Source organism: Schistocerca nitens, chromosome 8, assembly GCF_023898315.1.
Source record: "Schistocerca nitens isolate TAMUIC-IGC-003100 chromosome 8, iqSchNite1.1, whole genome shotgun sequence".
Lineage (NCBI taxonomy): Eukaryota > Metazoa > Arthropoda > Insecta > Orthoptera > Acrididae > Schistocerca > Schistocerca nitens.
In genome coordinates, this window is record NC_064621.1 from 426,341,085 (window position 1) to 426,354,190 (window position 13,106).

Sequence of the window (13,106 nt, forward strand, 5' to 3'; positions counted from 1 at the left end):
TAGCACTCGCCCCAGTTGTACAGCCGACTTTGCTAGCGATGCTACACTGACAAATACGCTCTCATTTGCCGAGACGATAGTTAGCATAGCCTTCAGCTACGTCATTTGCTACGACCTAGCAAGGCGCCATTACCAGTTTATATTAAGATGGAAATGATGTACAGTCCAGAGATATGTTCACCAATTGTGGATTAAAGTTAGGTATTACATCATCTACGTACTTTATTTGCAATTCTCAAGACATTGTACTGTTCCAGACCTCACGCCAGTCTGCGTGTAATTAAACGCGTGCATTTCGGCCTCCTCTAGCAACACGGTGTGGGCTCTTCTGCCAACACAGCACATCGAGTATAGATTTAAGTGTCTGGAAGTCGTTTCTGAAAGTATTTGTATGGAGTGTAGCCATGTGTGGAAGTGAAACATGGACGATAACTAGTTTGGACAAGAAGAGAATAGAAGCTTTCGGAATGTGGTGCTACAGAAGAATGCTGAAGATCAGGTGGGTAGCTCACGTAACTAATGAGGAGGTATTGAATAGGATTGGGGAGAAGAGAAGTTTGTGGCACAACTTGACTAGAAGAAGGGATCGGTTGGTAGGACATGTTTTGAGGCATCAAGGGATCACAAATGTAGCATTGGAGGGCAGCGTGGAGGGTAAAAATCGTAGAGGGAGACCAAGAAATGAATACACTAAGCAGATTCAGAAGGATGTAGGCTGCAGTAGGTACTGGGAGATGAAGAAGATTGCACAGGATAGAGTAGCATGGAGAGCTGCATCAAACCAGTCTCACGACTGATGACCACAACAACAACAACAACGACATCGTAGGGTAGAGAAGCACGGACTGTGGGAAAACCTGGACAGAAGAGAAAAGAATACCTGCAGAAAAACATTGAACTTAGGTGGAATGATAACGCAAGGAATAAGGAGATTCTCCGCAGAATCGGCGAGGAAAGGAATACATGCGAAACATTGACAAGAAGAAGAATCTGAATGATGGGACTCGTGTTAGAACATCACGAAATATCTTCCGTGGTATTAGAAGGAACTGTAGAGGGTAAAACTGTAGAGGAAGACAGAGGATGGAATACATCTAGCAAATAAAATGAGGACGTAGGTAGCAAGTACTATTCTGAGATGATGAGTTTAACAGATGACAGAAATTCGTAGCGGACTGCATGAAACCAATCGGAAGACTGACGACTTGCTGATGGAGCAAGCGGTGGCAGATATCATAGAGGTATGGATTGGGTAGCGTGTACGTTGCCCACAGGGGGTGGGCCATATCTATCACACTCATCTTTGTCCTCGTGTTTAAATGCTACCCTCTAACTCTGAGCCTTACTTTCTCGACTTCACGCCGACGGATCTGCTTTGCCAAATCAAATTAACCCGAGTAGCGAAAAACTACAGGGTGTTCGGAGGAATAGTATATATATGAGAAGGTTTAGCAGTTACATAATGGATAGTTGCTCCTTCATGCTCCACACGCAATCTTCAGTATCTCATATCCTAGAAGGTGCACATCTACATGAGATAAAAATGATATAATTGTACTCATTAAACAATTTTTCCTAATCCACTAGCAAAACTTTTTCGAAGCGGAATATATGCTCTCGTCTGCTATATACCCAAAACTGGCACACTACGTCAAAACATAATGAAAGTTCACCAGTTACTGCAAAACGAGGCAAAAATGAAAAAGGTATGATACAGACTAAATACGAATTTTACATAGAGGGCTTAATATAATTTTAATTCATATACACACATCTCCTCGTTCAGCTTATTTGAAAAGAGATATATACAGTTAGACACTTATGACCTTCTCCCATTACAACAGCAACATTAGTTATGTACTCTCTCACTTCGTCAAGCATATAAGTACATTGTCATGCAGAGAACGTGATACCTTTCAAATGACCTTAGGTGTTATATTGTTTCTGCTGTAACTGGCATTGTCATGTTCAAGGTTACTGGCGACAGGTCACCCTCCAGAGAGGGAGAGAGGCGGAGGAGAGCAGGAGAAGATTGGGGGGGGGGGGGGGCGGGGAGAAGGAGTGTGAAGTCGGCCGATCAGAATCAACATCCAGATTTTTTTTTAATAATTCGGTTGTGTAATAATCATAATTCATTCAATGTTCATATGTAAGCGCAGGTCTCATGTGCTTAATTGGTGAGACCCTTGTGTCGATTGGTGAAGACTAGACAAATATTGTTCCTTTAGGCACTCATCAGAGGAATGTATTCACAATCGTCTACAGCAGGATTACAAAAATATAATAACGTAAGGGCGCATGGCAGTTTATTTTGATTACTCAGCGGTCAAGAGATGTAAAAGGAGGAATATTTTTCAGCAAAAAACAGTGATTGCTGCCAAATGGTATGAAGATGCATTAACTGACTGGCTTTCCTGATACAACGAGCTTTATTTGCTGGAAATCTCCACCGAGTCCACATTTTCCACAATCCAAGAAACGGCAGAGATAACACAGAGGATGAAAAGCACGACAGTGAAAGTTTATTCGGCTTACCTAGCAATAAAGTGATGTATATGCATAGAGACGCATGGGCTCTTGTAGACAGTGAGCTGCTTCTGCCTTTTGCAGTAAGTGAGTTGTGCAGCCCAGACTGCGGCTGCCAGCCAAATACAAAAAAGGTTTCTCTCCGTCTATTATTATCAGCGTTACTAACAAACGTACTTATACTTATTGTTTCTTTTTCCAGCATCAGATTTAAACAATCACATTGTGCCAGCAACACATCTGATCCTGCCGTCATCACTCGTGAGTGAAGAAATACTCAGTGTATGTACTTTAAAGATGATAAATTGCTGGACCCAGTGTATGGTTTTAACTGATGTGTAAAACAACAATAAAAACGAAAAGTATTTGCATAAAATTTGTCTTACATTCCTCAGCCCCAGTACATGAAAAGTAGTTCTGTGCAGGAAGTATTATAATAACAAAATAGCTAATTGTTTATTAATGATGACTTGTAAACAGCAGTGAACCAGAGCAGTTGCATGAATCTAGTGAGAGAGAGAGAGGATTGGGACAATCAGTAGGAGACCACAATCACATTGGTTACAAAACTGGCGGAATGGACGAAAAGGCAAAAACGTGTCAGCCCTCCAAGACAATGAGTTGCAATACCAGTCACTAAGTATTGTTCCATCTCGAAGCTATTGTGTGTGTGTATGCCATTACGACGCTGTCAGGACATGGAGGAGTTCCACACGTGTCAAAACATGAGACTTTACTTCGACCGCCAAGTAACATCCTTCAACAGAATGGCTTCCGCCCTCATACATATGACTAATAGGTTTTGAATGCCTCCCACTAATTTACACTTGTGACGATGATATATAACAACTTATCACGATAAATTGGACAGAAAATCGCTGTTTCACTGTTGTTGTCACAATCAGTCCACGAATGTTAATGGAATTAAGACGTGATATACAACCTTTGATACACGATGTGCCTTGAAATAAGAGCCGGAAGAACTTATAAAAGCGCCAGTGCCTTCTAACTGTTATATTTTCAAAAAATATATTAATGTTAAATAACATGTTCATGTTGATACAGAATATTTCACCCTTAAGCTATGACTAATAGGTTTGAATACGAGAAGATGACAGGCATGCATTCAATTTATGGCATGGGTGCGAACCTGCGACGATGCAATAAAATGGCAGTAAACAACACCCATCATGAGAAAGAGGTGCTGTACCAGCTCTCAGGAAATGTCAGACCAGTTAGCTGCAGCATCCTGCGGATGCGATGTGTCACTTATGTTGCCCAGCATTGTGGATATGACATACACACTGTAGTCATGGCCCCGATGGAACTGACACGTGTGCTACAGTACCTTTGATGTATCCGATGTGTTTCTCAGCAAATGTCTCTCTTCCACCAGATTTAGCTCTGTGCGTAAGTGACGAGAGGAAGCATCATTCAGTACAACCTGTCAAAGTACCCAAATAATTCTTTTAAAAAACGCAGTGTTAGGGGATACTGTCGAAATTCTTTTTTAGATAACTTTTAGTAGTAATCATTCATCATCATATTTACATATACACCGCAAGGTCACTTACAAACACACGAGGTGTGGCAGTGCGATGTGATACCAAAGCTGTGCGCTGGGGTGATAAGACAACAGCACCGTTCTTGTTCCACCTCACGCAGCAAACAAAGCAAATTCTGCTAACAGACATTAGCAAAATTGTGTCAATCTATTAACAAATAGTCTAATTAAAAGTATCTTTCAATATTGCCTCCAGCGCCGAAAAAATGATACTTTATGAACAAATGCAGTACCTACATACGCTATGCGATCTAAAGTATCCAGACACCCCCAAAACATACGTTTCTCATATTAGGTGCATTTTGCTGCCACGTACTGCTAGGTACTCCATATCAGCGCTCAGTAGTCATTAGAAATCGTGAGAGAGCAGAATGGGGTGCTGCCCGGAACTCATGGACTTCAGACGTGGTCAGGTGGTTGGGTTGGAAAAAAAAATGGTTCAAATGACTCTGAACACTATGGGACTTAACTGCAGTGGTCATCAGTTCCCTAGATCTTAGAATTACCACAGTACATCTGGTGTAATGTCGCCGCAGGCTGCCACAATACGTTGTTTCATATCCTCTGGGGCTGTAGACACATCAAGTACACATTCTCCTTTAACGTACCCCACAGAAAGAAGTGGGGCTTTTTTATAAGACCTGACCTTGAAGTCTGTAGTGTTCGCCAGTCAGACGATAACAATATTGAAATTATTACTGTACAGTCACATCAGTATATAAGCCTCCAGCAACAGATTTTTCCTTCACCCCACCTGAAAATTTCATTACAAGGAAAGATTCTATTGTGATAGGTGATTTTAACAGTCACAGCCATGTTTGGGTGTAGACTCAAGAGGATCAAAATGGTGAGGCTGTCCTTCTGTGGGCTGAAACTTTCCATCTCTCCCTCCTTCATGACCACAAACTACCTCATTCTTTCTACAGTGGACGCTGGGAACGTGGCTATAATCCGGATCTGCTTTGTGTAAGTGAAAGCATTTTTCATACCTGCACTAAATCCGTCTGTAAGCCCATACCGAATACACGACATCGACCCATTGTGTGTCAAGTTCTCCCACAAGTAAGACCTCAAGAAATCCCTTTCAGACAAAGGTACAACTTCAAAAAGGCTGTTTGGCAGAAATTTTCAAAATTGTTAGATGAGAAAATTTTAACTATAGATCCTGTGATAGATCAATATGAGAATTTTGTTAACATCGTTAATACCTCCTCCCGAGCATGATTCCAAGGGGATGCAGAATGAACTATATCAAGGGTATAACACCTGAAACGGCCGCTCTTCTTGAAGAATACTACAGGAAGTTTTAAGAAGATCCTTTCAGTGAAGCCACATCAAGCCTTGCACAGAATGTCCCCTCTTCAATATCTGACGCTAAGAGAGAAGAATCGATACAATATGGCCGACTGTGACATGAGTAAAAGTAGCCAAAAGGTCTGGAGGCTATTACGTGATAACACTCAGGTCTACACATCTGTTAATATTAAGCAATACTAAAATGCTCACCAACTCCTTATTAATCAACCAAACCCAGAGATTTAGAGAGGAAACAATTATTCAGGCAAACGGATCAAGGGAATAGTATATTATCTCCTTCTTTCTCTCTTGAATAACTGAATTCAGTCCTGAATAAGCAGTCCTGAATAAATGTAAATTGCGAAAAGCAGCAGGATTGGAAGACATTACAGCTGAAAAAAATCAAGAATTTTGGTCCTTCTACAATGTTTTGGGTACTGGAGTTTATGAACAAATAGATTCGAGATTACATGATCCCTAAAGTATGGCGAAAAGCAAGAGTAATTTCCATACCTAAACCAGGAAAGGATAAGAAAGATCCCAAAAATTATAGACCTAACTCTTCACTCTGTCACCTTTAAAAAATACTGGAGAGGCTCAATCTTCAGAGAATGATTAGAAAGGTAGAGTCTCTTCTAATACCATAGCAAGCAGGTTACAGAGAAGGGAAAAGTGGCACGTCCCAAATATTAAACATAACACTATATATTGAAGATGGATATGAGAAACGGCTCATTACAGGTACTTTCTTTATCGATCTATCCGCGGCTTACTATGCGATCAACCATTGGCTCCTTCTGAATAAAGTTTATGATATAACTAAAGACTTCAAACTCATGTGCAATATTAGAAACCTTCTCCAGAGCCGCATATTTTTTGTGGATATAAAATTAGATGGAGAACTCGTAAAAATGGGCTACCACAAGGCAGCGTGCTTGCGCCGCTATTATTCAACATTTATACCAACAGATCAACCTATCCCTGAAGGCACTCGAAGCTTTACTTATGCATATGACTACTCAGGCTGACTGTTTGGAGACTGTAGAAGATATGCTATCAAAATGTTTGGAAGACTTCACTGTTTACTATCATGGGAGTTACTTGAAACCTAATCCTGCTAAGACTCAGATCTGCGCTTTCACCTGAAAAATAAACAGGCAAATAGATCCTTAAGTATATCCTGGGGAGGCATCGTACTCGAACATAATCCTACTCCGAAATATCTTGGAATAGCTCTGGATCGCGCGCTAACATATAAGAAGCATTGCCTAAACACCAGACAGGAAGTGGCTGCCAGAAATAACATAGTGCGAAAACTGACAGGTACATCATGGGATGCTAACCCATGCACTGTGCGATCAAGCGCGCTTGCTCTATGTTATTCCACTGCCGAATATACATCTTCGGTATGGTACAATTCCAGTCATGCCAGGAACTTAGTTCTGGCTGTAATCAGAGGTGAGGTAGCTGCGACATATGAGAAAAGTAAGGCCACAACGAAGGAAGCCTATCCACTATATAGTCGTCAGCCCGCACATCCTAGGCTGAAATCAAGAAAGAGCTTCTTGACAACTACTGAGGCTCTCATCGGGAATCCACATACGGCAAGGTTCTCGCAATGGCGGGAGGAATGTCGGTATTTGGGAGAATGGGATGGCTCCAAAGGAAGAAATTCTCCCTGGACATACGGAGAAGTGGTCAATATCTTTCAATAGATTACAATCAAACACAACGAGATATAGACCAATCTGCGGACTTGGGGCTTCTCTGTCGACTCAGCTCTTTGCCAGTGTGACGTTCATCAAACTAACAGCCATTTCCTTTAGTGTTCCTCATCGCTAACTACCTGCACCATGCCAGACCTTATGAGGGCTACATCAAGTGCACTTGAAGTGTCCAATTTTTGGTCTTCTTTTGTGTAAAATTATGTCAACACTTACATATTTTTTTGATATTTCTGTACTTTTGACACGATAAATAAATAAATAAATAAACGTGGCAGAAATAGATTTGCGTTGCACGATTACTCCAAAAAAAGAGCGTTTCTATTTTAGCTGCATTTACTTTGCACATAACAGTCTGATACAGACTAAATACACCGTTCTTTGCAGGAAAACAAAAAGAATAATAGCCTGTAACAACAGTGCTTTATTTCTGTTTATTTTATCAACAGTACCACAATAACAATAATTATAATAATGAACCTCTATTTATTCCATCAAAAATATACAGTAATACGAAAAAAATAAAAAGGCTGCTTATAATAGACAGATGCATACCTGCAAAATTACAGATAACAAGTACACCAGCCAGAGATACAACGTTACAAGTTTTTCCAACTCAATAAAAAATTTATGGCAAAAAGCTCTAATTGCATGCTAATATCTGAGCAAAGGGGAAAAAGGCTTACATAAATCGCTTTTTTTCTATCCATCTCGATATATCTCAGAAAGCTCTCGGGTCCTCATTCCTCTACCACGTCTACTAGGTTTTCTGTATCTTCACATATCATTTCTCACACGTCATCGAGCCTAGTTTCTCTAATATACATAACTCTAGAAACTGTCCTTGTATTCCCAGATATACTGGAATATCTAAAAAAAATCATTCTGGAGAAAATGGTGATGTATCATTGGACTGCTGCAAAAAATATAATCTACACTATTCTGCAAATAGCAAGAACAGATAGGTATGGGAATAATATACAAAAGAATGGGAAAGGAAACTGACTATCAGTTTGACTTTTGCGCTTGTTGATAGAAGCAAAACTGAGGGGAAAAAGTCTAGATACGCTAAAAAAAACCTAGTCGATCTACAACAAAATGGGCTCAAAAGTGTGAGAAAAAAGTAAGGAGTTAGTCACAAGGAATACAATCAGGCTCGGAAACAAAGAAGAAAGTGCTCTAATTCCAAAGAGTGCAAAAAATTCTTTCACAATCTGCATATCGAAGAGACGATAATGGACATAAAAGAAAGGTTCAGGAGTTGGATTAAGGGCGTGTTTACAATTAATGGACAGTAAATTTAGGATATATTTAATGGTGGTTTCTCTAGAAATATAAGAGATAACTCCATGCAATTTAGTGTGAGAGGAAATACACACACGAGAAAGACGAAGAGAGAGATTTGAATGTACAACGTGCACAAATACCTTAATTAGTAATCAAGTGCTGCTATAATTTTGATTTTTGTCGTTTCCTTGATAACTCAAATCGTAAACATTTTGCATTTTTCAAATATAACACATAGAAAGAACATTCGCAAGACCCTGAAGTAACTCTTTGCGGAAATTTTTTCAATAAGTTAAGTTTGTATGTGGATAGAGAGGAATTTTACTAGCTGATAACAAACCATGAGCTAAAATGCTATATCTGTATCACCATTAACGTTATTATGAGATGATGATAAATATGGACCATCATATTTATCAGTTGGTGAGCCAACTGATAAGTCGCTTGTGTGGAAAAATGTTCTCGAAGTAACTTTTGATGAATACGTAGATGCAGATTTTTATCTTCCAGGGAACGACCTGCGTCGCCGTGATGGATATGTTTGCCTTGAGCAACAAATACTCATTGATCCTGTGCTTAACGTTATGTTCACTGCAGTAAATATCATGTATCCTCTGTGGACTTGGCGGATTGCATGTCATAGGGCATTACCAAGCAACTCGCAACGCCACATAATACAGCGTCATAGAAATGTCCGTCGATATTTAGGAATACTGTGGGCGATTTTTACTTTGAGTTCACATTCGGCTTAGTACAACAATTAACTTGATGTTGATGAAAAGAAACCCTATCGGTGGAAGACAGCAGCATAGAGAGAGAAATATTCCTTTGTTCCTCATAAAAATAAAGTTCATAAACTGAGTGAACAAAACACTTGCAATAATGTAAGCAAAGTAAGGCTACGTAGAAGAATATGAATGTATGAGAAATTAATATCAACTGTGTAGTTATGAACTCTTACGGAAAGAAGAATAAGTAGATGCCTAGCAAATTCCCAGCATTAAAGTATAAATTAAACGTACTGAAAAAAAAAAAAAATTGGACGAAACATTATGAAAAAAAATAGTGGGCCAAATAAGAGGCATATACTGGCGGAAATTAGAAAATAATAACGAAATAAACAACACGGAAAAAATTTATGTACAATATGGCAAAGCTTTTTCTTCGACGTTTATAGAATGATGAAAGTTAAACAAAACAGATCATGAAGTTTCTCAGGAAAACGACGTTAACAATCCAGACTAGAAGTTATTCAGTGCTTAGAAATACGCAGCAGGAACGTAGAAAAGGGAGCGGAAGCGGAACTATTCTAAGATTTTAAAAAGTGTTAACAGAAGATATGTGAGGTGACCTGAGAAAACAGCAAACAGGAAATATGTGAAGATGATAAATAAAATAAATAATTAAACATTAAAAGAAGAAAAGTACACAAGAAAGCATTGGGATTCTTTCAAAGGAACAAAGTTACTCAGGTAAAGAAACACACCACTAACATTAATATCGGTATCTACATCTACACTCAGCAAACCACAGCTAAGACGAAATTCAAACCATTTGCCAAATGTGAAAAAAATTATCACATATGACACATTTCAATGTCGTAAGCTGAGTACACGTACTGAAACTTGACAAACTACATATTCCATCAATGTAGATGGACGAGATTTAGACGATCTGGTTATTTATGACCGCGAATCAAGGACAAACGCGACCCAATATGTCAAAATCGTTTTAATTTCAGGTATCAGAAATACGGAATCAGAAACGAATCTCTAGACCTGACGAATGCAACGAATGTAGGAAGTGACGTGACATCACATTTGATGTGGTATACAGTCCCCTCATTCTCCCTTTATGCTAGCATGCAAATTACAATGACAAATAACATACTATGGCGCAATTCACCGAAGAAAAAATTCAGGTCTACTGAATGTGGGATGTGCAAGTAAAAATAGTGGTAATATCACAATAGGAAGAACAGAAACAGATATCTTTTCTAACTAGACTTCCGAAAACAGCAAATCCAGACGAAGAACAACAAATCCAGATGACTTGCGAATAGAGAGGTTTAATTCACTTTGCCTTCTCAATCTCAACTCCTCAAACATTTCTTAAGTGAAAACCTGGGCTTGCGTTCTACAACTTGGACGGCATGTACGTTGTTGTCTTTTAATCACACTGATACATTTTTTTTTTTTTCAGTTATGGTGACACTTGTTGTGAAAGTTGTCCCTGTAGACATGTTCTGCTTTCAGGCAATTGAATCCCGCTGCACCATACATTAAATCGATGTCCTCAAGTTTCTGAAACAGTCCTTAATGTAGATAGTGGTAAAATCCACAATGGGCACGTCGAAAACGATTCACTCTTGCATTTTCAATGTATCACCACCAACCTCGATGCAGAAAGCATCTATTACTTAAGAAGAAAAAGGAAATTTCGAACATGTACCGTACCAGCATTGCTCATCCAATGATTTTCAGCACCTACAGTATTTAGTTCCTAACATTAATTTGATATTTTGTAACATACAATCTGAAATAACGCTATGGTCTTGATTCTATAAGTGTACACTGTTAATGTGTCAAACTTTTTATTTTTGATGCTGTCCATTAGACATGCATCTCAATAAGCTGCCAGTCGACTGAAGACTTGGGAATCGTTTCTTTTCTGTAGCAATTTTGGTGCAACTCTAATGGTCTAGTGCAGTGTTCTTGGTACTTGTGACGGTACGTCACATAAATATTGACATTTTTATCGTTTATAAACCGTAGTTAAGTATTTTAGGAATATAATTAATATAAATGATACAGTTAATGTGCTTGAAACAACTGATATGCAGCGATAATTGAGTATCATCTGTATTTAATGTCTATGAAAATAAATAAAAAAAAAAAAAGGATCGAAAGAGACGCGATTGAACGGCCGAATAGGAAGGAAGTATGTTATGACACACAGACTGTCTTGTTTCGCTATACGGAAGGCAGCCACTGAGCGGCTACACATATTTTATGTAAGTTATTCTGAAATCTCCTAAAATAAACTTATTATTATTAAAAAATGAATTTCCTTGTAATAGTTGTCACCTCAAATGCTGGCAGTGGCTATTTTTAATAAGCATTTTCTCAGTAATTTGCGGCCGGCCGGTGTGGCCGTGCGGTTCTAAGCGCGTCAGTTTGGAACCGCGTGACCGCTACGGTCGCAGGTTCGAATCCTGCCTCGGGCATGGTTGTGTGTGATGTCCTTAGGTTAGTTAGGTTTAAGTAGTTCTAAGTTCTAGGGGACTGATGACCTCAGTAGTTAAGTCCCATAGTGCTCAGAGCCATTTGAACCATTTGAACCAGTAATTTGCGCTGCGAGAAGCTCATCTGATGCAGCCTCTGGTCGGCCATTACGCGCCGAATTGTTAATTTATTTTTCAAGGTGTTAACAGTAAATGTAAATGCCAGAAATTTCGTTGTAAGAACCTTTTTAAATTGCAACAGATAATTAATTTACGTTAAAGTTCATTTATAAATTATACAGATTCCATATTATAGCCGTGGTCTAGGACGTACTCGCTTCGGCGGTACATATACTAAAATTGGAACGATACAGAGAAGATTAGCATGGCATCTGCGCAAGGATGACACATGCCGGCACGGTAGCTCAGCGTGTTCGGTCAGAGGGTTAGCTGCCCTCTGTAATAAAAAAAAAACTGGCCGAATGGATGAATAACGAACTTCAACGGGCGTCTGTGGACGTCCGCCACGAACAATTGAAACGAACAATAACGAACAAAATGAGATTAAAAAAAAAGAAAGAAAAGGGGTAGCGTCTTTGATTCATAATCAAAAACGTCTTCGGTCCCGGGTTCGATCCCCGCCACTGCCTAAATTTTGATAAATAATCAGCATTGGTGGCCGAAGACTTGCGGCATAAGAAGTCAGCCTCATTCTGTCAACGGCCTTGTCAAAGAGGGCGGAGGACAGGATAGAGGTTCAGGGCACTCTCTTGTCCTAGTGGTGGGAAATTGCCCCTAAAGGCGGAAGAATCAGCAATGATCAACGACATGAGGATGCAGAAGGCAATGGAAACCACTGCATTAAAGACACGTAACGTGTATCCACAGGACATGTGGCCTGCAATTGAAGAAGTGTCATGATGATCTCTCCATTGACAAAAGATTCCGGAATAGTCCCCCATTTGGATCTCCGGGAGAAGACTTCCAAGGGGGAGGTTACCATGAGAAAAAGATTGAATAATCAACGAAATGATAACGTTCTACGAGTACGGGCGTGGAATGTCAGAAGCTTGAACGTGGTAGGGAAACTAGAAAATCTGTAAAGGGAAATGCAAAGGCTCAATCTAGATATAGTAGGGGTCAGTGAAGTGAAGTGGAAAGAAGACAAGGATTTCTGGTCAGATGAGTATCGGGTGATATCAACAGCAGCAGAAAATGGTATAACAGGTGTAGGATTCGTTATGAATAGGAAGGTAGCGCAGAGGGTGTGTTACTGTGAACAGTTCAGTGACCGGGTTGTTCTAATCAGAATCAACAGCAGACCAACACCGACAACGATAGTTCAGGTATACATGCCGACGTCGCAAGCTCAAGATAAACAGACAGAGAAAGTGTATGAGGATATTGAAAGGGTAATGCAGTATGTAAAGGGGGACGAAAATTTAATAGTCATGGGCGACTGGAATGCAGTTGTAGGGGAAGGAGT

The 13,106-nt window shown here is 39.6% G+C and overlaps 1 non-coding gene across 1 annotated transcript; it reads left to right on the forward strand.

Annotated features, from left to right (window-relative positions):
* Nucleotides 1-11,950: 11,950 nt before the first annotated feature.
* On the forward strand, nt 11,951-12,056 carry LOC126199984 (U6 spliceosomal RNA). The gene has a single exon (XR_007540176.1). It is a non-coding gene; the product is annotated as a U6 spliceosomal RNA (small nuclear RNA).
* Nucleotides 12,057-13,106: the final 1,050 nt, after the last annotated feature.